The sequence below is a fragment of the Corvus kubaryi genome, unplaced genomic scaffold (genome assembly GCF_017639235.1).
Source record: "Corvus kubaryi isolate FWS band 111438036 unplaced genomic scaffold, C.kubaryi_AGA036_p1.0 37385, whole genome shotgun sequence".
NCBI lineage: Eukaryota > Metazoa > Chordata > Aves > Passeriformes > Corvidae > Corvus > Corvus kubaryi.
This window is the reverse complement of record NW_024581127.1, coordinates 27,435,112-27,459,838: the sequence shown is the minus strand read 5'-3', so window position 1 is coordinate 27,459,838 and position 24,727 is coordinate 27,435,112. Positions and strand designations below refer to the sequence as shown.

General features: G+C 38.9%; 2 long non-coding RNA genes across 2 annotated transcripts in view; both read right to left on the bottom strand.

The window, feature by feature from the left end:
* LOC121668534 overlaps positions 1–24,727 on the bottom strand; it is a 137,834-nt gene that overhangs the window by 24,906 nt on the left and 88,201 nt on the right. The window lies entirely within an intron of this gene.
* LOC121668533 lies at positions 1,288–9,302 on the bottom strand. The gene is made up of 3 exons (XR_006017433.1): positions 9,205–9,302; positions 8,196–8,320; positions 1,288–1,905 (listed from the first exon to the last, which is right to left on the bottom strand). It is a non-coding gene; the product is annotated as an uncharacterized LOC121668533 (long non-coding RNA).

Here is a 24,727-nt window from a genome sequence, read left to right as displayed (position 1 = left end):
ATTGAATCTTGCAATATAAATTGCTTTTCAGTGTGGCAATGTTTGTCTAAAGTTATCTCACTCCTCTTTTGTCATAAACAGGTTTTCTAATTCTCATAATGTTGTTTAAAGAGCTTTTCAAGCAACTTCCACAAGACATCTCTACACTGTTTTTATTAGAGAAGAAAAGGCTATGGAAGATGCTATATCTTCCATAGGTAGGTGACAGAAATATAAGAGTTACTCTTCCACTCATCCCTTACTTCATGAAATTTGTTTCAAACCCACCTGGCAGGACTAGGATGCAGGTCAGACACTCAGAAGCAGCTTTACACACTTGGGCTTTTATTCCAAATCCTAATTATTGCATATTTGCAGACAATTGGCAAAAAAACTCTTTTGTTTGTTTTGTTTGTTTGTTTTTCGTTTGTTTGTTGGGGGGTGGGTGTTGGTTTTTCTTTAATCAGTAAAAAACAATTCGCAAGGTGTTTTATTCTATTGGCATCTATTGGCAATGAAATTATTAGCCTCGTTCTGTCCTGCAGGAAGATCCAAACCAACAAACTTACTCTTTTTTTTTTTCAGTATTTTTCCTTGATAGCAATTGTTCCTGTTCCACTTAAGGGAACGTGACCTAGAAAAGCAGCCACAGAATTTAAATATTTACTGAGGAATTTAGAGGTATTGGAGAGGTCTGAATGCTTGATTCTTGTTGACACTGAGGAGTATCTGAGAGTTAATGAAGAACAGAAATCACTGGGCCTATTTTGCATGAATATGTTTATACTAAATTGCATTGAAAATTTATAAAACCGTCACACTTTTGTTAATATCTTCCAATTATAGAAAAGCTAAAAGAAGTTATATATCCCAAAAATATAGGTTGGTTTGGGTTTGTTTATTAATTTTTTAATTGAAGTCTGTTAGACAAAACAACTTACCTGAAACTATAATGTCCTTAAAAAACAGAAATTCTCACTTTTGGATATTAAATACCTTTGGAAATCTCACCTTTAACACTGCCTTATCAGATGGTGAGGGAATAAAAGTATGCAATGTATATACAACTTTTTTAATGCATAATAAGAAATGGACCAGTGCATCGTTGCAATGCAATTACATGTAGTATAGATGGGGCCTAAATTTTAGGTTTGCTTTATGAACAGACTATCACAAGTTTTGAAAAACATTCCTTTTTAAAAATCCTTTAGTAGTTTGGATTTATAACAACTACTCTCTGTGCTGCTGTGTTTTAATGTTGGGTGCCACAGAGAAAAAAATCTGGGTTAAAAAAAGCCTTTTAAAACTAACTAAGACAAGATATTACCTCTGGTGAAGAACACCACCCTGGTCAGATCCCACAGCTGAGAGGTGACATGTGCACTGCCTACTGCACTTTAGTCAAAGAGCTACTTTTAAAAATGTATTAGCTGGTCTACTCAGACTGAATAACTTAGTGATTGTTTCCACTGAGCAACTGCTCTGTACCATGCTGAGAGGACAGGAACCTCTGGCTGGAGGCAGTAACAGGCACCTGAGGTAGGTAGGAGAACAAGAACCTCTCCATCCAGTGCTGAACATGCGCTGGTAAAGCTTTTAGTGATTTACTAGCAAGCTGGCTGGGGGGAGAAGCAAGAAATACTCTGGTTATGCTACAGAATAGGTTGACTGTCAGTGCTTTTGTGCACACAGGCATTTTTCAGTTGTGAATTCAGTCTGAAATATGGAGCTCAGTCATGGTTCCAAACAAGGTATTTTAAAACAGGTTTATTTATTCATTTTATTCTCTTCCCTGAACTGTACAAACACTTGTGTTTGAAAATCAGAGTACTTCTTTTTCCTTGTGCTTTCTCCTTCCAGCATCACATCAGTGACCTGATTTCCAGAGGAACAGCTCTCAAAGTCCACAGGAGGTACTCAGCATGTCTGAAAATCAAGCCATAAATAGACGTGAATCTCTCTTTCTTTTTTCCTCAAGGAACTGAACTGCCAAGTCTCAGCAAACAGCCAAAGAAACCCAGCTTGTTCACAAATGCTAATTTAAAGCTGCATGTGTGTTTGCACAGGCTGGATTGGGCTGAATAAATCTGAGTCACAATAAAAGGGAAATTTATTATTCTAAAAGGAATCTTTAAATTCTTGGAGGTTTGGGAAGAGAAAAAAAAGGCTGTCATTTGAGAGATCTGCATCTGTGGGATCTGTGAGTAAGCCTGGAGCGGAAGTAAAGAGGAAATCCCCCACACGACTTAATGAAATGCTATTGTGGGATAATCACTGCCAAAGAAACTCATCAGTTCAGATTTTGAGCATCTTTGTCTGTTGAAGTGCCTGAACAGAGCAAGTGAAGCATGCATTTCCTGTTTTGGGGGTTCTTTTTCCCATATTAAGATCTGGATTGTTATTCTGTAGAAAACAGTATCATTTATATTGGGGAAAGCAGGGGAGAGATCTGGATTTTATTATGTAACCTTTCTCAATGGATTGTCTTTCTGTTTGTTTTGAAGATCTTGAGAACAAGCAACTGTTTCCTAGCACAAAAGAAGTTAATAGAAGAAGTCACACTGTCACGTTCCTCTCATGTCTCTTCTTAAATATTTGTTTTCTCAGATCAAAACACTGTTATGTGCAAAGTAGCTACGGAAAAATTGTAATGGAGGGAGAAAATTCCTGTTTTTAAATCCTCGCCAAATGTACAGAAAGAAAGAGAAGTCATTTGTACAGAGGAACTCTAGGATTCTTCCAAAGAGAAGGCACTGTTAAGCTAAAATTAAGACACTGTTTTTTCTCCAAGATGTCACAGGTCCAGCAAACTGGATCCCAAAACTTATTTACCTGAAATAGCAGGGTACAGATATGTTCCAGGTCAATCTAGCTGTACTCTACTTTCATTTAGTAAATGATTCATAAATTGTCCCAGATATTACATGAACCATTACATGGTTAATGTTAACAATACCTCTCCTGCATATAAATCAGTATTAGTCCACTGATCACAACAGGCTAAGGCAAAATAAAGGGATACATTCTTCAGTGCAAGTAGAGGGAGTAGAAAACCCAAAGGGGTAATTGAATGGACCACCAGCAAGCTGGCTGGTAATCCTAAACTGGGAGGTGGTCCCCCTTGAAGAGGGTGATAGGGTGGTTGGAGCACTGAGCAATGATTAATGGAACCAAATTTAACAAGATCAAATGCCATAGTCTGCATGGGGGATGCAGCAACAATGGGCATAAGTATGAATTGGGAGAGCAGTGGCTGGAGATCAGCCCTGCAGACAGGGATCTGGGTGCAGGTTGGCAGCAGCTCTCCAGGAGCCAGCAGTGAGCCCAGGCAGCTCTGGGGGCAAACCCCATCCTGGGTTTCCCAGCATGACCAGCTGGGAAAAAGAGGGTTATCCCACTGTTCTCAGCCTTGGAGCCCTGAGTGCAGGGCTGAGACCCACCAACTGAAGAAGGATGTGAAGGTCCTTGAATCCATCCCAAGGAGGGCAACAAAGCCAGTGAAAGGGCTGGAAGTCATGTCCTGTGAGGAGCAGCTGTGGGCTCTGGGCTTGTCTGGTTTGGAGTAGAGGAAGCTGAGGGGTGACCAGGTGCTCTCTAACTGCTTCCTGAGGAGGGGAGGGGGAGATGGAGAGCTGAGTTGTTCCTCCTGGGGTTGAGACATCTTTAACGAGAAGGTGATCAAACACTGAAACAGGGTTCCTAGAGATGTGATTGATGCCCCAAGCCTGCCAGTGTTTAAGAGGCATTTGGACAATGTAATTAATAAGATGTTTTAACTTCTAGTCATTCCTGAAATGGCCAGGCAGTTGGACTAGATCGTCACTGTATCTTCCTTACAGCTTAAATTTTTCTAGCCTAGTCTATTCTCTAATTTCCACTCTCTAGCCTCATTTTGGCTTTGAATCCTTCCATCCTGTATCTCTCTCTTACCATTGCAAAGAGTTAACTTTGCTCCATAGGACCAGGATTTTCAGTCAACAGTCTCAGACACAAGAATATTCTCTCCCTCCCACAGTATCTGTCTTTTATCAAATGGGTGTTGGATGTACAAACTTCCAGGTACCAGAATGCCATGCTTGCCGATTCTCAGCTGTTCTCTAACTACTATTCCCTACCCTGCCTCTGCCAAATTCTCATTTGCTTCAAGCCTTGTCTGTGCATATCTGAGTAATCAATCTCAACAAGAGATGTGGAAGGTAATTCTGCTCATTCTGATTCTTCCAAATATTCAACAGCCTGGTGGTGAAGGCCAGCCCACAGTGCTGAAGTTACACATCAACATGCCTGCATACCAAAGGTCTCCTAGTTTTAGTAGTTGTTAAGCTACCATGAAAGAAGTGGACACTGGTGTCACATCCCCTTTTACACAGTGGGGATGTTGCTATGAAGGTTATTTAACCTCAGAAGAGGGTGCAGGGGTTGCAGGGACTGAGTAGTGAGTCGTGAGTTGCAGGGACACTCAGTGGGGATATGCTCCTGGCCATTTGCTGTTGGTGACTCTTAGCAGCACCCTGTCTACACTTCCACACATTCTTCCCTGGCTTCCTGAGATAATCCTTTCTCTCTACTGACAGTCTAAAGAATATAAGCACCTGGCTGAGGTGTTGGGGATGATTGTGCTGGGATTCATCATCTATGTTTTAGGTGCTGTTGTTCTTGACCTCAAAACAAGAAGCAGAAATGTTGTTGTAACTGTTGCAACTTAGAATACTATACACAGAGGAAATGTGTAATAAAAGAGAAGGCCCATATTCAATATTAAAACACTCCACACTAGTCCATTTCATAGATCTAATCCCTTTTTTAGGAATCGGTATTATGAGGAACCCTATCATTCTTTTAAACAAAAAATACATCAGTGAATAACTTTAAACATACTAAAAGCTATTCTTAAATAATCTGTAAACAAAACCAGTTCATGAGATAAATATTATGACAGTGGTCTTTTTAAAAAGCCTCATTAAGCAGTTGTACTTGGTGAGTCAATTGTTTCCTTGCTCACAAACATCACCCACTACTATGCATTGTACATGAAATCTATTTCTCTTGCAGCAACCTGACATAAAACTCTGTATTTTTTGGTTCATGGTAAATTTTTTCACTGTTACAACTGAGGGAATATTTGGGGTTATTTAATATTTGTTTTGAAAATTTCTGACAATGTAGGTTTGAATCACCATAAAAAAAATTACAAGGAATAACTTTGTAAAACAAATTCAGTTCCTTTGTGTGAACTCAATGCAGAATATTTTGTTTCACCACAGTTTGAAACTGCTCGATATTACTAAGTTTATTATTATCAAAATTTTGTTTAAATTAAGTAAGCAAAGCACTGCAATTTTGAAATCAAATCACTTATTTTCAATACACAGGTTTTATTTTTGAGTTTTGAACCAAAACAGTTCCCTAAAATCTATGTACATTTTTCCTGTGTTTTAGCAAGCTAGTCCTCCACTTTTAATGATGAAATTTTACTCACTTGATTTTAACCAAGCTTTATTTAAGCTGCAATGCAGAATCCCTTCACCACGAATCGAGGCAGATTGAAGTCAAGACAATGCTAAAGAGAAAAATATAGACAGATATGTGTACCTGATTGACTGTTTCAGTTTGTCAATCAGATTACTCAGCAACATGCCATTATTCCACATCATATATCAGAGATGTCAAAGATCGTGCTGGGTCTATTCTGGCATTCCTAAAACTGATATACTGTAAAGAGCCAGCATGGTATGGAGTTATAAATTAATACCTTTCAGGAACTACTGCTAGCAAAAATGTTCAATATTCATCAAAACTGTAAAATATTCACCTGGAATTCATTGAAGGTCAAATACAAAACTCAACTTCTATTCCCTAAACAAGGAACCCTATTCAAGCTACACTGAAATTATAGCCAGTTTGGCATCATACAGACAAACTGTTTTTACAAAAAAAATCAGTATCAGCTTCTTTGATCAGTTTGCACACTCAGAATTGTTTCATGGGGCTTTGTTTGGCCAACACATGAAAGGATAAGGGTGGAACATTTAAAAAGGATTGAAATGTCTGATCTATCTAGCAAACTACCATACAAAATAAATGTAAACTTAAAAGATTTTCTATAATTTTGGCTCTCAAAGAGATTGGACATTGATTGATTGAAAGTGAGTTGTAAGTTTAGGCTTCCAAAATTCTCTTTTCCTCATTTAGTAGGAATTAAACCATTAGTAGGTCTTTGGCTGTACATCTACAATTTTGACCATTGTGATGACTCCAGGGACCTGTTTATGCTCTGTATTTAAGGGCTGCTGCACATCCCTTTTGAATAAGAGTGAAAACCTGAAGATTGAAAAGTGAGCACTGTGTCCTCCAAAACAAAGAGAGGAAAACTGCAGTCCATACCACTTATTCCAATTGTCCATGGAAGGAAGAGTGGATCTAAAACTCAAGCCACTAAGAATAATTTTTCACTTATTGTAAATGTGTCCATCTTAGAAATTATGTGGAGCTTTAGCAACTCAGAAGACACTTGTGTTAGAAAGACACGGAAGAAACAAGGAGAATTCCTCTTGTTTTTAAGCAATGTTGATAATCCTTTGTCATTATCTTTTGGCTTCCTACGGAAAGAACAGATCCAGATATGATGCTACAGAAGCAATTTGTGTTGTGATGAAAGAGAGTGATGACAGAGACTGGTTTGAGTAAGAACACACAGAAACTATTTATACAAAGAATGCAATTCCAACCAGGAATTTCTTGTAGAGAGAAAAATTGGGTCCAAAGAAGCCTTTGTAGAGTCACCTTAAGAGAAACTGGTATTGAACAAATTCAGAAAAAAAATAGTGGATACTTTTGGACAGTACTAGTGCTGAAAAAATATAGTGCCTTAACCACAAAGCAATGATTTCTTCCTGACTCAAAGTTTTCAAATAAAGGGCTCCCCTTCTGAAACACCTGCTTTTATGTAGGGAGATGTAAAGGAAATTAAACAGTACAAAGAAATCAGATTACTAGATCAATAGTCTTATCTCCTGATAGACTTGTAGAGGAGTCAGTGGCCAGATTTTTGATAACATTACATGGGGAATGTATTTTTTGTGTTATTTGGTTTAAAACTAGATATCAAGAGTTTCACCAGCTATGAACCTCTTTAATGCATAGCTTTTATAAACCTTTTCTCCAGGAAGTATACTTCTTGATCTCAGTAGAGGCCTTGTAGGAATCCTGTGCTGTGGACTATTTCTTTGCTTGACTGAACTCAGGAAAGGGCCACTGTGGATCTATAGAGTACTATGTGGGAAACCAAGAACATGGTTTGAAAAACCCTAAATGGCATTTTTGTGATCTTATTGTTATCACACTTGCAGAGTAGACAAACAGTTTGATCTGATAACTGGGTTTGAATTTGCAGTAACACCATGCAAACTTCTCCTGTGTATGTAGCACTAAATATTAAAGAAAAAAAGACATAACAATAGATCAAATTTTGGTGTTCTAAGGTTCCAAGTAAGACTTGTTTTCACTTGCATTTTAAAAAAGTTTTTCAGTTCTTTTGATACCAAACCTCAAAGCAAGAGACTGGTGCACTAATCTGCTGGGATCCATGTGCTTTTTTATTTGTAAATGTCACCATTCATTTCTTTAAAAGTCCCACAAACAGCTACAAGACATCAGGATCAACAGTGGCCTGTGTGGGACCTTTCAGTGCTCAGGTAGAATGTAGATAGTCAATGCTTATACTTATAAGCACTCAGAATAATGAGTGCTAGAAATCCTTGAACCTAAGGAGTTTGCAGTGACTTAATTATAATTTAAATGCATTGTTGATATTAATAACTTGAAGTTAAAAAAAATTAGAAATCTTCATTTACTCTTTCTGGGGGAACAAAAAAATTAAGATTTAAGCATATATCAATATTGGGTAAAAATCTGTAGTTCTTAATCTGCACAGATTTTCTTAGTTCTTGTAATCCTGGTCTTCCAATTCCTGTAGCCATGAATCCCTGTAGCCACAAAACCTCATGGAAAGGAAGGGCCTGAGCTTTTGTGAATTCCATTTTTTACTCTTAGCCAATCAATCATTTCCATGTCCAGCTTTGACACAGTAGGGGCTGAAAACATGTGGTTTATACTTATCAAAATTACCCCCAATCCTTTCTTTATAATCTTCTTTTGCCATACCTATGGTTCTGGGTGCAATGCAGCTCACATCAGAAAATTATACAATTACTCACTTGACCTAGAAGCTGGGAGGTTGCAGAGACTTGGTGTATTTGCCCTTTTCTTACTTTCTTCAATAGTTCCTTGCATGGACATTGCTACCAGGAGGTCACTGCGCTAGATGGACACTGGGTATGACCTAGAGCGGATGCAGAATCATAGAATAATTTAGCTTGTAAAAGACCTCTAAGAACATTAGTAACCCCCGAAACTGAATTACACACAATCCTGCAAAGAGCTGTGAGCCAATTCATTTCACATTTGAGGGAAGAGAGGTGTGAATCGCAAAATTCTGAATATGCCAGGGTCATTCTTTGCAAAGTTATAAGACCAGAATAAGTCACACAGATAGAGAGAATGCAAAACACAGCAATTTAGAAACTCTTGTGGTCATGAAAGACCACCATTGTATTTGTGCATGACCTACAAGCTCCAGGGGCCATGTGTGAAGCGAAACACGCAAGATGTTACTTTAAAAAGAATATTTACTGCAGGTTTGGCAGCTCCTGCTGAATGCTAGAATATGTGGCCTCCTGATAATTCGTAGTATAATTTTTCAAAGAAAGCAGGAAATGGAGGCTTACTGCAGAAAAAAAAGGAAAAAGAAAGAAAAACTGACTCTTACTTGAAAGCAGTCTCTATATGTAATGTTCCAGAAAACCTTAACTGAACCACTTACTTTAATCATATTTGTTGTTAATTTAATTATGACGTAGAGTCTTTTGAAAGAGAGAAACATGGAAATAAATACAGGGCTGGAAGACAAAACCTCTGTGCTCTCATTCTAACTCATTCTTCATGTAAGCCTAGTTTTACAATGATGCTGAGGAAGTAATTTAAGAATTCCTACTTCCCTGTCTGTAAACTGGGCATAAAAATATTTTCCTTTTCTACTCACAGTGGTGCTTTGAGGCTTCAGGATCTCCTTAGAAAAACTTTACTGGTGCTAGTGTGATTCCATGGGAAGAAATTGTTCAAGTGTAGAGCAGAAGCATTAAGAAATTTAAATGTATGGTTGGTTACCTGTGTTGGAAGTCAGAAGCCATGGAAAACAGGCCTTGCACTGCAGTGCTGGTGAGAGCAGGACAAGCTGCTAAACAGAAAAATAGGTGGAAACTTTAGCAGTCCCCACCCTCCCCACACCCTGCCCTTCCTGGAATGAACTTGTCTTGCACTGTCCAGCCCAGAAATATAAGGAAATAAAAGGCAGCTGTGGGGTCTTCACATTCAGACTCTAGTTAACAGTGACGTGACATCCTATTGCTGTTTCTTCCAAGAGATGAGTTATAGGTAAGGAGAGAACTACTTGACATCCATGTAGATGTCTACCTTTGAATTAAGCCAGTCTCTGTTGATTGGGACAGGATTATACTTATTTATACTAGAATATTTGGCTTTCATTATAGCCTTCTTTTCTTTTTTTTTTTATTTCCACTTTAGCACTGCCAGTTAAAATCAAAACCAAACAGATCTCTGCTAAAATGGGTCACAAGTCTTTGTGCAAAGCCAGGAAGCTGGCCCTTGGCAGCATGTTCCCATTGTGTCCAATTCTACCACAACATTCTGCTCCCTGCTGCACCCACTCTACAGCCTTCACTGACACTGGGATGTCTTTCCTGCAGGACACAGCAATTAGCTGTTTTAAGAACTGCTCATGCCAGCATTTGCTATGTTACTGTGATCCACTGATGAGTACCTCAAGATGAGAGATATATTAAAATGATACTTAGAAGTTATTAAATTCTGTTAATTCTGACTTAGCACCTAAAGCAAGGATGAGCCAATCTGCAAGGTTAGAGCTTTCCCATCTATTCTTAGAAGCTGTGGGAATGAAGCATTCCTGCAGGCACACTCATCAGGTTGCTAGTACAGTGGTCCTATGACTACTTGCAGAGATTTTGGTACACCTCACTGAGATGCCTGCAAATGTCTTGCTCAGTCTTTACTCTCTGCTGTTGCAGGTGTTAGTTTAAAGAGTTGTGCTAAGAACAGCAGTCTGTGGTGTAAAACAAGTACAAGGGGTGGAGTCCAAGTTTCACCGGTGGATAAATCATAGCAGATAGGTTGGGACTGCCTTTTCCCTCCTTTCCACTGCACCATACTGACCACTAGAGTTTGCTGTATTAACGTTCGAGTGAACAAACCCAAAAGATCTGAAACAGCCCTACAAGCAATTACCAAAGAAAGCATGAATTCCCTCACCACAAGCTGTAGAAACTACAATGCCCTTTTCCAGCTGTTGGGATGAACTCAACTAGAAATGTAGGAGAAGCTGCAGGAAGTGTATGATTAAATAAATGGCACTATATTCTCTCTGTTGGTACAGTGCCAATGTTCTAGCAGTATGCTAAGGGACACTGTGCTATTTTCAGATTAAGTGAGAAATCAAGGTCCTGACTACAGGTCATTTTAGCTAATTAAAGATCCCTTGGCATTTATTTGCAGAAGGAGGGATATTAGCTTTGATAAGCTGGCAAAACTCCAGCTAAGAGAAGCAAATGTTTCAGACCAGGTTTTCCTTGAAGTTCTGAAGAGTGGAGAGCCCATTCTCTTCTTCCACTTTTAAGAGAGTAGCATATAAAATTTAAAATGATGGCACAAATTAATTTTGGGATTTTGATTGAAAGTGGACACTGATTTTGGCAAGCAGATTAATTTCTGGACGAATCTTCAATGCAGCTGCAATGTTCTCATGTTTGAGACTTCCTAATGAGATTCATCTCTTCCTCCTGACAGAGGTACTGGACAGTGTGTTCTCACCTCCACTCATACCCTCGGTTCAGCTGGACACAGGTCTAGTGGTGGCATCAGCAGAGGGAACTCTAACAGAAGAGACAATCAATCTTTTTGAATTTTCCATGACTACTGCCACCATGGTCCCAGGGAACAAGATACAAGGAAGACTGGTTCCAAAGAAGTCTTGCTCCGCCTTGCAGCTCTGGTAATGGGTGTCCTTGTTCCCAGTTGGGATGAGGCCTGTTCTGTCAATACAGGGAATTGATTCCTCTGATCTTAAACAATGTCTCAGCTTGTGGAAAGCTATTATTTTCAGACACACATGATTTGGCCGTGTTTTTACAAAGACAGCAAAAGACTGCATAGCAAGCCCATCCTTTGCCAAATTTCTATTCCCTGCTTCAAAGCCAGTAAGGGCCAAAGCCTCTATCAAAATGGCTTCCCAGCAAAAAAATTCTAGGGTGAAGGAAAAAGTATTACCCCTATCCTTCTTCTTCAATTATCCCCCTTCTCCACATCATAGTTTCAAAGAATCCAAAAGGAAATAAAAACAGACAGAAATATCCACAAAGAACCTGAAACAGATTAAACAATTTTAGTCCGAGTAACTACACATTAACAAAGTGATAAGAGAGTGAAAAGCACACCAAGCCAACTTATCTCCTATTAGTTCTTTGAAACAGTAATAATATTTACCAGGCTGATGATACAGGAACAAAAGCAGACCCTGAGATAATAGTCATATACAATTATAATATTCCCTCTTTTAACATCCTGTCCATCTGTTTCAATTACTCACTGCTGGTGTCCCCACTGAGGTCATAACCCAGTTCACTCATGGTGAGGTAAACAGAGTTTAATGGGACTACTTGTAATGAGTAGGTTACAAGATGCCTTTTACTGAATCACAGTCAGGAGTAAAATTCCAAATATTCATAAGTTCATTTTCCAAGCCTGAGATCTCAAGTCAAAGGTCTCCTGCTATTCTGGATTTTCATAGAAAATCAGCTTTCTAAGTGCCTAATTATTTTTGGAATAGAGCCAAAGTCATCTAGCAATAGTGTTTTGAAATTGTGACTTTCTGTCTAGTTATCTGTGCAGAGCCATGCACTTGGAGAATTCATAAACAATAAAATCCAGTCTTTGTTTTTCCTGAACTGAGCCCCAACCCAACAGATGCAGCTATTAAGAAATTAGTTAAACTAGAAACAAACACTTTAGGAACTGCCCAAACAAGCTAAAAATAAGAGCACGTGGCATGCTGCAGAAGTAAAATATTCTGCCTCAAAACTTGAACAACAATGATCAAAGGCAGCTTGAGAATTCTAGAGCAAGCCAAAGAAACAACAGATTTTTCAGGACACAATTCATCTTAATCAACTGGTCTCAACTGGGACCCTATGGAAATACACAAGGCTGGCTGAAGAGGCCATGGGGAGAATTAACTAGGTGGTATATTGGGAAAATGAGGAAATGACCAAATGCATTTATCAAAGCAGTTTAGGTGACTGGGAGGATGCAGGAGGATGCTCTGTTATTTCTCCTGGTGTTCCTGAGGCAGCAGAGGAACTCAACTGCTCAGTTATTTTCATAAGCATCACTCTAAGACTTTGCCCAGATATTTGGAATTGTTCTGAGTTTATAGTCCCTTGCCTTCCCATCCCCACATGCAAATATAGTTTCTTTAACACCTATCTCTTCTAAATTATAACGTTGTAAAGCCAATTAACTTTTAAATATTAGCCTCTTTTTTACCCAGTTAGCAAATTTTAGGTGTGTCCTTTAAAGTCAACAAGCAGTAAGACAATGTCCTTATGTCCAAATTTTGGCAAACATCCTTGAACACTTCCTAAATTCTAAAGCACTTGACATTTTATGTGCAGCTTTAAGGGAAAGACCAAATCAGACAGTGCTCTGCTTTAGAGTTGAGGCCACAGCTTTCCCCAGCTGATGACTACTGCTGTTCCAAATAACAAAACACTCAGTGTTTGCAGATGGCTTTCCTTGGTCTAACCACTCTGCAGAAGCGGTACACTCCTTTAGGGACAGCGATCTTTCTGCTCTTCTCCAGCTCTCACTTGCAGACTGGAAGCAGCACTTTGGTAATTTCCGCATACAAGCTCTTGGACCAATGAGTGATTTGTGTTTGCTGGTGTCAAAGTACAACCCTTAAAAGGAGAGTTTCACTACATTTCAAGATAACACAGATCTCTTCTTTCTAATAAGTCTGCCTGAGCACTTATGTGATGCTTCTGAAATTGCTGCTTCTGCATGCTTTTTAGTTGGAAGTTTCACCTCATATGAAACCCTTCAAGAAAAGTAACTGTTCAGGCTGCTTACACAGATGTCATGGGAATTATTGTAACCATAGGCACAAACAGAAAGGTATTTTAAAGAAATTGTGGCAAGAGGTATGCACAGGTGCCAAATTATGTAGCCAAGAAGGACTGAAAGTATTATTTTAAAAGTTTAGAGTGAAAAGCCTAAATTAGAAATTCTTTTCAGCTGTTTTCCTGTGTTGATTTACAATAAATGACATGCAGACCTCAGCTACAACTTTAAAAGAAGAAGCTTTGCTTTCCAGACACAGTGCACAGATCTTAGATAAATAACCACAGACTGCTAAGTTTCTAAGAAAAATAGCCTATTTATGGACACAGTGTCTCGTGTGATCCCCTAAAGCCATGGCAGCCTGTCTTGCTCAGAGTTTTAACACTATTCTTGTGTGCATTGCATGAACAGTCTTCAATGAGTAAGGCAGAGGCTGTTGAATGACTGGTTTAGGCTACAACTTTTTAGGGGTTTATGGGTAAGCAGCAGCAATAACACTATGACAGCATTTCTGAATCACTTAACCCAGAGCCTAGTTCAGGGGAAGGCACAGAGTGGGAGTTAAATGGCCACTAGTCCATACTACATTTACACCAAAGCCATTTTAAATGGATCCCAAAAGCCATCCTATTGAGTACTCTGAGCACGGGACTGTAGCTGGTGTAAAACTGATATTTCCTGTGCTTGGGATATATGTCATGAGTTGCAGCCTGTCTCTTGGAGCAGCTTGAGCTGGAAGAGGACCAGGATTTTCCACTGGCACTGCTGCAGGCTCACATTTTCCTGTAGGTAAAAGGCAGTGCAGTCACAACAGAGCAGTACAAGTCCTTCACTGAACTATGAATTAGGGCATAGATGTTTTCCCTGGCAACCAATGGATTATGATGCTTTACAGTGGGTACCAGATCAAAGAAATGGAGGAGTGTGGATCTCACAGCTTTAAATGGGCCACAAACTGACCTGAGTATAAAGGGCAGCGAGATGATCACACCAATCTACAAAAACAAGCATTGTCTTTTCCTACTCATCATCACATTTTTTGTCTCTCACATAGGTCATAGTCACTTCCCTACAGACTGCACATTGTAGCCATGACTATATCACCTACATATCAAACACCTCCTACAGGAGTATTAAATATTACAGTGGAGGAATAAGATAGGACAGTATCTGTGGATGAGTTCATCTGTCTGTGCTAATATCTGACCTTTATAAACGAATCATTTTCATTTTTTCCAAGAATTTATTGTTAAACACTAGTGACTGTTTCACTTCTGGAACATCAGAGGACAGAAATCTGAGCAAACTCAGAAATATTATTCCTAGTCTTGCCCTGCTAGGCTCAGGAGATGTACGTGCAATTTGCTATATGTAAACATGCATGCATGCATGGATATGTGTGTACCAGGATGTGCTTTAAAATCTATTCTGGCGTGTGATAGAGACACATAAAATAATTTCCATTTTTTCTGGAGAGTCTTGAGAAATATTTTTCACTGATTACCCTCAAGTTTGGGGAGATATAGTTCTCAATTTGTTCTGCAAAATACCTTTTTCCTTTTTACAAGCTTCTTGGTGGCTGTGGACCCACAGATATATGGTCTAGACCAGTAAATTCCATGGCTGGGTGCAGTTGGCATAGAGGTGCTTTCATTCTTAAGATTCCCAAGCACATCATAAACTGTTCACAGAGCTCACACCCAGACTATCATTGAAATATAGCCATGGCTTCAGTGGAATTCAGCAGCTGCATAATGGTTCATAGATCATTCTTGTTCCCAATTAGGCCAGTAGCAATCTTTCTGCTGCTTTCAATGAGAAGGTTCTTGTGCGCTAAGCCAGGCATGTGCTTAAGTACCTTGTTAAATCACAGTCCAAAGGCTTAAACTTTCTCATATAACATTCACACTGGCTTCACTGGATGCAAATCTGAGCCTTCAGGAAGGAAATAAGTAGGAAGATCAAATGAAAAGACAGGGTGAATTTTAGGTAGAAGGAAAATAGGGTGAAAGTGGAGTGCACATGACTAGTAAAGCAGATGATCCAGATGTTCCCTGTCTGCCCTAGCTGGGCACTTGAGACATCAAAAAGGGGCCAGTTTCATTCCTAGAGCAGTTGCCAGTCTCATAGAGGGGAATGCTTAGAGAGGTAAATAAAGAATGACTATTAAATATGAGCTAATGAAAGCACCTTGAAAACTCCCTCTAAACTGATGTGAATGTCCATGTCCATTGCAGTAAGAAACATTTCCTAATTTTCTAGTGAAAAGTGTCCCTGCCCATGACAGGGGGTTGGAACAAGATGATTTTTAAGGTCCCTTCCAACCCAAACCATTCCATGATTCCATGATTCTATAGCCTAGTTATCATGGTTTCATGCAATAGCAACTCTCAGTGTCCTCGGTACCAGGCATGAGCACACAGGGAAGTAAGCCTCAGTTACCTTTATAAGCAAGTTTTAGGTATGTTTTCACCTATACAATCTTTCCCTGTTTGATCAGCTGCACACTGTATTTCCTTCTCCCTTATTTGCTGACAGAGAGAGGATACAATTGCAAAGTAGCCATTTATTTCAGCATAATGGAGGCCTTTGATATCTAACTGCCACAGGAAAACCCACAATTTCTAATTTCCTCTGTATTTTCCCCCTCCTCCTCAATGCCTATTTAATTTTTTAAAATTATTTTTAGTGAATGAATTGAGAAGATAGACTGCAGAATCTCACTGATATAGCACTCAGTTCAATAGAGTTTAAAAATACAGGGGATATTTTTGTTCCTGTATGACCACAGAAATTTTTGTAATACCTATCACACCAAATGTACAAGTTCCTGTCAACTGTGAAAAAACAGCTGCTTTTCAAAATAGTTTGATTATTCATCTTTCTCAAAAGCTTTTGCCACATGAATATCTTAAACCAATAATCACAATTAATTGATGTGAAATTAGGATGTTACAGTATAAACTAGTGATTCATACAAACTAATGGGAAATTTACTCATGCTCATCACCAACAGAATATGCCTCAAATTAAAAACTATCTAGTAAGAGACGGGCATTCATTGTAGTTTTTATGTCATCTAGAAGAGGGCTTAAGCTGGTTGCAGACCTTTATATGCAGCTAAAAATAACAAAGTTTTATCAGAAAAGATTGGAAACACTTGTAGATGTTTAATTTATGACCACATCACTGTGAAATTATAAATGTGAAAGCAAAAAACAAAGAAATTGCCTTAGTTAGGAAGTTCACAGTACTTTAAATGAGAGAAATCGTTTGAGTAATATGTTGAAAGTTTTAAGACAAATTATTTTCATCTGGAAAATTTCTAAAGGATGATTTAAGAAATTATTAACTTCAGATACTGGAGAAGCTGTTAACTTTTGCTGCAATATGATGTAATCTTATTAAACTTGCCCTTCAGAAAAGGACTCAGTTGAAGAAAATACCTCATATTGAGGTGTGTGCATGGCAGATAGGGATGAAATGTATTACAGCTACTGAAGACTTAAGATTTTATTCAATTACTTAATCCAGTTTCCTAGTAAAGTATCCAGTCTGATTTCCAGTTACCACTTTGGAGTCCTGTGCCATCTCAAGAAGGTCATGAACCTGCTTCGGTGGGTCCAGAGGAGGACCATGAAGATGATGAGAGGGCACCTCCTTTGAGCACAGGCTGAGAGAGCTGGGGTCATGCACACTGCAGAAGTGAAGGTTCCAGAGACCTTATAGTGGCCATCCAGTACTAGGAGGAGGCCTACAAGAAAGATGGGAAGGGACTTTTTATCAGGGAGTGTGGTGGTAGAACTAGGGGTAAGAGTTTTATATTGAAATAGCATAGACAGTAGATTTAGATGAGCTATTAGGAAGAAATTCTTTACTATGAGAGTGGCAAGGCACTAGAGCAGGTTGCCCAGAGAAGTGGTGGATACACCATCCCTGGAGGAGTTTATGGCCGGGTTGGATGGGGCTCTGAGCAGCCTCGTCTAGTGGAAGGTGCCTCTGCTCATGGTTGGAACTAGCTGATCTTTAAGGTTCCTTCCAACACAAACCACTCTACAATTCTCTGTTAGGTTTCCAGTGGCATCAGGGAGGCTGTGTTTTCAGCCACATTGCACTGTACTTAACTGCTATGCAAAGTCTTCCTGCATAACGTTTCCAAAGTGCTGCTCTTACACTTTTCCCTGTGAAAGGGGGTATCCCTGGGGAATGGCAAACATTGCACTTATGAGGAGGACACGGTGAGTCAGATCAGATCAGTCACAAAAGATTTCCAACTGTTCAGTACGAACTCCCTGAACATCACTGATCCTCGTGAATATTTTAAAATAGCATGCAAAGAATAAGTTAAGCAAATGCTTTTAAAATTTAAGAAAGACTAGCAGAAATCTCTAAGATACATTGTCTTTTTCTCATATGTATCAGTCCATTCCAAGCCCTGATTACTTTGAAACATCATTTGTCATCACAAGTCAGATAGGAAATTTACAGCTCTGCCCCATTATTGTGGATATCTTCATTCTTTCTCTCTTGCTCTATCCCTGCCCAGCTACATCGCATGGTCAGGAAGAGCAGGAACAAAAAATTAAGAAATGTATTGACAAACTCGAGAAGATATTTTCCCTGTGTACTGCCAGCAGAATTTTTGAAATTATCTGTAACTTTGGGGAGAAGGAGAAAACATCACAACCAAAGAACAAGTCTCTCTCCTGACTTCATGCTAACAATGTTTGATTTTTATTTTTTTACAAACTTCTGAATCTTAAATTTTCACATGCCTCTTAAAATTGAAAAAGATAATCTAAAAAGACAGGATGATATGTACTTTAGTAGATACTTTACTATTACCCAAGAAGTCTACATTCACTGTTCTTTCCTGAAATTAACATTCTGCCCACACAGACACAGTCATTCATCATGAGACTTTTGAGGTGCCTGAACAAGGTGGGAGAAAAAGTCTGCCTGGACAATAGGCCAGTGATCCTAAATTTAGTAGAAACTTCTCACATTACTTATACTATGATAAAGTCAGGCATTATATTCAGCATTACTACCTTAACCAGTTTCATTTTATTCACACCTTCTTTCTTTCTTCTTATAGTATCTCCTGGGTTTCAGATATTTCAGCATTTCAATTCTTTGCCTGTGAAGGTGTGGAAAGACCAGAGGAGGGCAGGCAGAGTCTGGAAAGGAAAAAAACAGAAGCTAGAAAGAGATGCTTAAAATATGTCAAAGAAATCAATAATCCAACTGAAAGAAGAGAGCTTTTGTAGTGAATCAGGGAATTCACCTTTGCTTTCCACACAGAAAGAACCCTTAAGCTGAATGCTGCCTCTTCTTACAGTTGTGTTCAATTAACAAACATGAGGCAAGGTGACAGCCAAGTTCTTCATTTCTCCACTTAATCTTCCTCCTCCTTGGACTCTTATTCTAGAAATATCTAAAAGTTGCTTCTGCGGATTGATTTCTCATCTTAAGGACACAAAGTTTATGGTTATTTATTACACTGCTGTGGCAGATACTTCAAAGAATGAATCAGGCACAGACAGCCCTACTTTCTCATTTTACATATGACAAGAAAAGTAGTGGACAAAGAGATCTCTGCGGAAAAGTAAGTGGGAAGTATCGTTAGGAAACTATGACTGTAAATGCTTCTGGTTTTTGCATAACTTCAAGGAAAACAGGGAGAAGAAATCCTTCCCTCTTTGCTGGCATAATTTGAACAGCCCAGGACAACCAGGGAGAATGCCTTTCTCCTGAGGAACAAAGAGATATTTCTCAGGGTGTGTTTCAGAGGTCACATAGTGAGAGGGGAGAAGAGACGCCTGTTTATCACCCTCTGGACTTAGACCTTGCTTAATTGAGACGTAAGGAAGGCAGTCACAGGTCTTTTGTGCTCTGGAGAATGAAAGATGGGTCATAGACTGCAGGAAATTTGGAGGTTGAATCACGAAGACTCTCTCAAGAGGTAGTGCCACTCTTCTTTCTGTCTAAAGGTGCCATAATCCTTCAAAATACAGCTAAACCCAGAGGTCCCAGCTAGGGATCATGACTTTCTTGTGGTAGAAGCTCCTCTGCTATTCAATATTGGGAGAAAATCTAAAAGTGACAATGGAAAAAATAAAAAGTGACTCCTGGGATATAAGGCTGGTATCAACAAGGGAACAGATGCTTAGTCTTTTGATATTCAAAGCCAGAATAGGTTACAGAGGGAGTTGGAAAAGAAGACAAGCTGTAGCATTTCTTGTGTGGTGAGAGCAAAAATGCTTATGATTCTTTACTGCTGACAGGAATTAATGTGTAGAATTAGTTTCCAAAGACTGGAAACAAGCAAAAATAAAGGTCATAGATCAGAATGAGAAGGAATACTCACATATTTACTGTGCTTTGGTTGCTTCATGTGAATATTAAGAATACAATCAAAGTAGCATTTTACTCTAAAAGGCACACTTTTTACTCACATGTCTTCTCCACATCACTTTCTTTTTCTGGCTGAAGCCACAGATAAAGTCTACAAGCAAGATTTGACAATTTTGTAGAGCTGTGTTAATGTTCGTAGGCAAGTCAGGAATGCCTTGTGATAAAAAGCATAAAATGCTAAAGAGAAGACTCAGAACCAGGGTTCACCTGTATCCTACATAGTTGGAGACCAAGTGTTTATTTTTACATCTGTTCAGAATTTGCTCTTAAGCCAGGATGAAATAAACCTGAGCTACTAATAATTGATGAAATCACTGAGAAGACAACAAAACATTCATGTCTATGTAAGCTTCGTCCCTGCAGGAAGAGGGACAATTATTACAGCCTGAGTCTCATCTCCATTAGGTGTAGCCATCTTGTGTGCCTGGTGTGCACAAATCATTTAGATCGTTCTCTCGGTACATCAAGAGGGAAAAACAAGCAGCTGCACAGGGTGGGTTAATCCTTCCGTGATATAAACCTGTCCCCTGTGGGGACAAGACACCCTCTCCACAGATGGGGAACTGGGTTGGCCTACATGCATTGCTTTTAACCCTACAGGTGAAAGAAATCCCACCGTTTTTCTTAATTAACAGGAGGTACTAAACTTGAATATTATTAGTCATCCTCCAGATACAACAGGAAAATACTGCCCATATACTGCCCAGTTTCTAGACCACCTGGCATGTACAAAAGATCAAACATTGTCTTTAAATCTGGATCGTCCACTTTCCCCTTAAGCCACCTGAATTACATCCTTTTAAAAGAAAGCATAAGCATTCAGCTAGAAGCAGTTGAGTTTATTCCTTCAGAAATGAGAGATTAGCAGCATCAGACTAATAACTATGCACAAAACCAATCATCTGAAAGATGCCATGGCAGAAAACTGTGACAGGAGCTGGATTATGCAGTCATAAAAACTTGAGAGATTTGTCAAGGGAATGTATAAACCCAGAGTTGTTCCTATTTCTGTTCAATTTAATTTCTTAAGTATGCCTGTTTTTCTTTCTAACGTATGATTCTGTCTCATTAAAGAAATAGGGAAAGAAGCATTTTATTTTCTCTCTTTCTCCATATGCATATTAATAGACCAACACTCTAATACATGAGTCTCATTTTCTGTAGCTAGCTGTTGAATTTTCACATATACTGTTAGTAGAGGTGGCAACACTGCCTAAATTTGAAGTTTCCCAACACTCCTAATAAATGTTTATTTTCAGTGGCTTAACATTCTGTCAAACAGTAACCACTCAGGCTAAAATTTTCCAGACTTGTTATCTGTCTTAGACTGAATTTTTAAAGACACTGTCACTCAAAATACCTCACCCATTTCTCAGAAAGACACTCAGGTAACACTCAGTGATCACCCATTTCAAACAAACAAAAATAAAACCTTACACCTGTTTGTTGGGGTAACACTGAATATATTATTTTGTGTGGTAGAGACTCAGAATGTAACAGGTGGAAAGTGAAATATGGACTAAGGATATGTTGCATGCCATTTCTGTCTCTAAGTTGTAGCCTTTCAAAAGGCCTCTGAGTTTGTCCATGCTCAGACAAGAGCTGAGGCAGTTGGCAGCTGCATGCTTAGAAATTCCTTCCGCACTGGTTGTGTTTTCCTGCCTGCTGCCAGTTCTCGAGGCCAGGAAGTGCCTCTTTCTTTCTTTCTCTCTCTTTGTGTGAACTCAGTGTTTCTCCTGCTGATTGCTAAGCTCAGGTTCTCTGAAGGAGGATACAGTCCAGCGTGTACCGGAGAAAATTCAGCTCAGCAAGAGTCTGGAAGTCAGATGTGGCGTCATATACTAGGACAAGTAGCATTTAGAGAAAATGGAACAGATGTATGGAACAGCTTCACGGTTCCTAAATCCCACTTTTACCAGTAAGCATTTTGTGCAACTCCACTGGGAAAAAGTGCATTTTGGTATCTGCTAGTGCCTCTCGGCAGAAAGCATGAGAACATCACCCAGGAGTCACAAAAGCAACTCAAGAGACAAGAGGTTTCTGCAGTGGATGCAAAGGTTGCTATGCCTGAAAGGGTACCTGTGCACGCCATTCAGTTGCTACCTAATGGAACTTATGTCTTGTTTTTCTCATTTTTTCTTTATTAAAAACCTAGGAAATTAGCCTCTTTCTCCTTCATGCACAGACACCCTTTTGAAAGAACCCTGACATTTCAAAGTCATGCACTCAAAACTTAGAAAATAGCAAGTGAGAAATGCAGTGAAGTGCATATCATAAAGCAGGGTTTTAATGTAAAATTTTAACTATCTTGCTTCAAAATAAACATGTTGCAAGGCATGTGCACATATACAATGGACAAGTTAGACTCTTAACTAAGTCTGTCTTAAGTTTATTTTGAATGGTTTCAGGCTCTTCCTTTTCCATGTCCTGCTCAACACCAAAGTTTGGCAAAATGTTTTTCTTCAATCCTGTAGACATGCTTACAGTGAAAATCCTACCTTCTTGCAAAGTGAGCCCAAACTGTGGACAGATTTACAAGAGAGGATAAGCATATTTTGCTATTGTTTGGCTAAAAGCATCCAACAGAATCTCACATAGTGCATAGCACTGGAGAGTTCTTGTTGTATGATATCAATTTCCCCCAGCACCAAAACTGCTGACTTTATCTATTTTGATGGTCCTTTTCCCCATAGCTCAGCCAAGAAGATCCACACCAGTAAATATGGAATGTATTTTAGTCATTATCATGGTCTTAATAAAGTTTCTTCTAACTACTGTACCATACTTTAGCGGAGTTTTGCTGAGGGCATAACAGTGCTTCAGTAACTATTTCCCTTCTTCAGGGCCTTAGGATGGATTATGGGTTGTGTTTCTAAAAAATATACACCATTTTAACTATGACACAAGGCATTGAGATGAACCAAGTCAAAGAAGTAGGTGTGGGGATTGAATCATCTCCTACCTTGCAAATAAATTCTTGGAAGTTAGCTCTGGGGTGAGAAAATTGTCCTAGAGCAGGGCTGGAACCCGTGCAAGAAGCAGCCTTTCTAAAGGAGGGGAAGAAAATGTTGCCTCAATGGAATCAGTGTTTGTTGGTGCAGACTTGAAGACTTCGAAATCATTTATGTTCATGAGAACAATATTTTTCCAGACATTATACACTATAATCCAATAAAAGGCATCACATTCTCTACTTGGTTTTTTTTTCTGCAAGCTTTGGAGAGTGGACACAGCAACACAAAAAATTGTTATTTATATAAATAAAAGGTGGGAATAATCCTTTCAACATGCTGAAAGCAATCTAGCCCAAGTCTACACGATGAACTGCCCATAACACCTGTCTCCAGCCCAGAGAACACACTAAGAATTTGTGGTTCTTCAAGCTGAACAATGTTGAGACATTGGGTATAAACACATACATTATCTCTTGGACATGTTCTTCACTTGATGTCTAATGGGAACACTCTGGCACGCAATTCACAAATAAGGGACTGCAAGGACTGTTTTTCTGTGAGAGAAATATTTTCATATAATTTTCAAAATTAAATATGACTACTGTAGACAAGAGACTACTGTAGCTTGTTTGCGTATGTTGCCCTAGACACTGATGCCACAGTTAGTAGATCAAGATCTCATGAGGAAACACAGGCTAAAAAACCCCCCAAAGGTCTATCTATTATTAGCAAAACACACTTATTTCCTCAGAAGCACAATAAAATGGCCAAAGCAAGGCACAGATACAAGAAATTGTATGGACATTTTTTTTACTGGTTTAAAACTCTGATTGGTTCCTCCAAATCTACCCTTTTCTATGAGAATGCCACCTTCCCTTGGCACATCTTCCAAATAAATTATATTATCCTGTTGTACCAGGATCTATCCCACTGTTTCTTGCACACATTGCAGTTTGTTAAAGCATGCAAAACAGTGCTGACATATTTCTACCATTACCTCTATTTTTTTCTCCTTAGTTTTAATTGTTTGTTTATTGCATCTAATAGAGCTGTAGAGATCAATCCTAAAGAAGGTCGGTAATACTTTTGTTGTGTTTTTAACAAATAAAACTAACCAGCACTACTTCATAACAGCATGTTTTTAACCACAGCCTTAAGCATCATTAGAACCAATGTGACTTTAGTTCATCTATTTGCATTTTGCTTTATGCTGTATGCAGATCAGGTGCCTCAGTATTTCAATACCAGAGATCCTTTCTGGTGTTAAAGGGTGTGTTTAACTTCACTTACATTTTCTTCCTTTTCCAGTTAGAGATTATTAATCATCAATTGATAGGAAAATCGTTCACCTTGAAAAAGAATTAAATAGATGTGTGTGTCATGGAAGTCAAGGGATAAAACATGCATTTAAGTTACCCAAAAGTTTACAATCTGCAGATCCACCCTCTCCAAGTGCATATCCTCTTGCCTCCTAGTAATGACTGGGACACACAATAAGGGAACTGTGAGTGTACCCACCAGTGATACACATCTAGTATTAGAGAAGTTCTTACTGGCTTGTGGAGTGGTTGGGTTTTATTTTTCTTTTTTCTTTTTCTTTTGTGTTTTGTTTTGTTCAGATGTTTCTTCTAAATGATTTTCCTCTAACCCATTTCACAGGGAAGAATAATAATGCCCTTTTCCTTGGCTAAGCATATCTACTTAGCACTTCATTTGTCACCGTGCTATACACACATCCCAGCAGGAATGGGAACACAACTCACTTCTTGAAATTGGGCTGTGGGACGTTCTGCACTGACTTTTTCACTGTGAGGGGAACATCTTTCTCAGCCTCATACATTCTCACTCCTTTTCTCTCAAGAGAAGTAAAGGCACAACCCAATGATATTAAAAGTATGGAAAGCACTAGACACGAACAAAATAATGGAATTGCCTTGGCTCTGGTTCTTATACAGATAAAGGTTCTGAACCTGCAAATGCTTCAATGACTCCTGGCACTAGCTGTCATGAAAGCCCAGAGAAGGGTCATTTGGGATTCAGGCAGAAGTAATAGGGATTTTTAGAGAGGTAACAAAAATTATGAATAGTCAGCAACATAGAGGAACTTT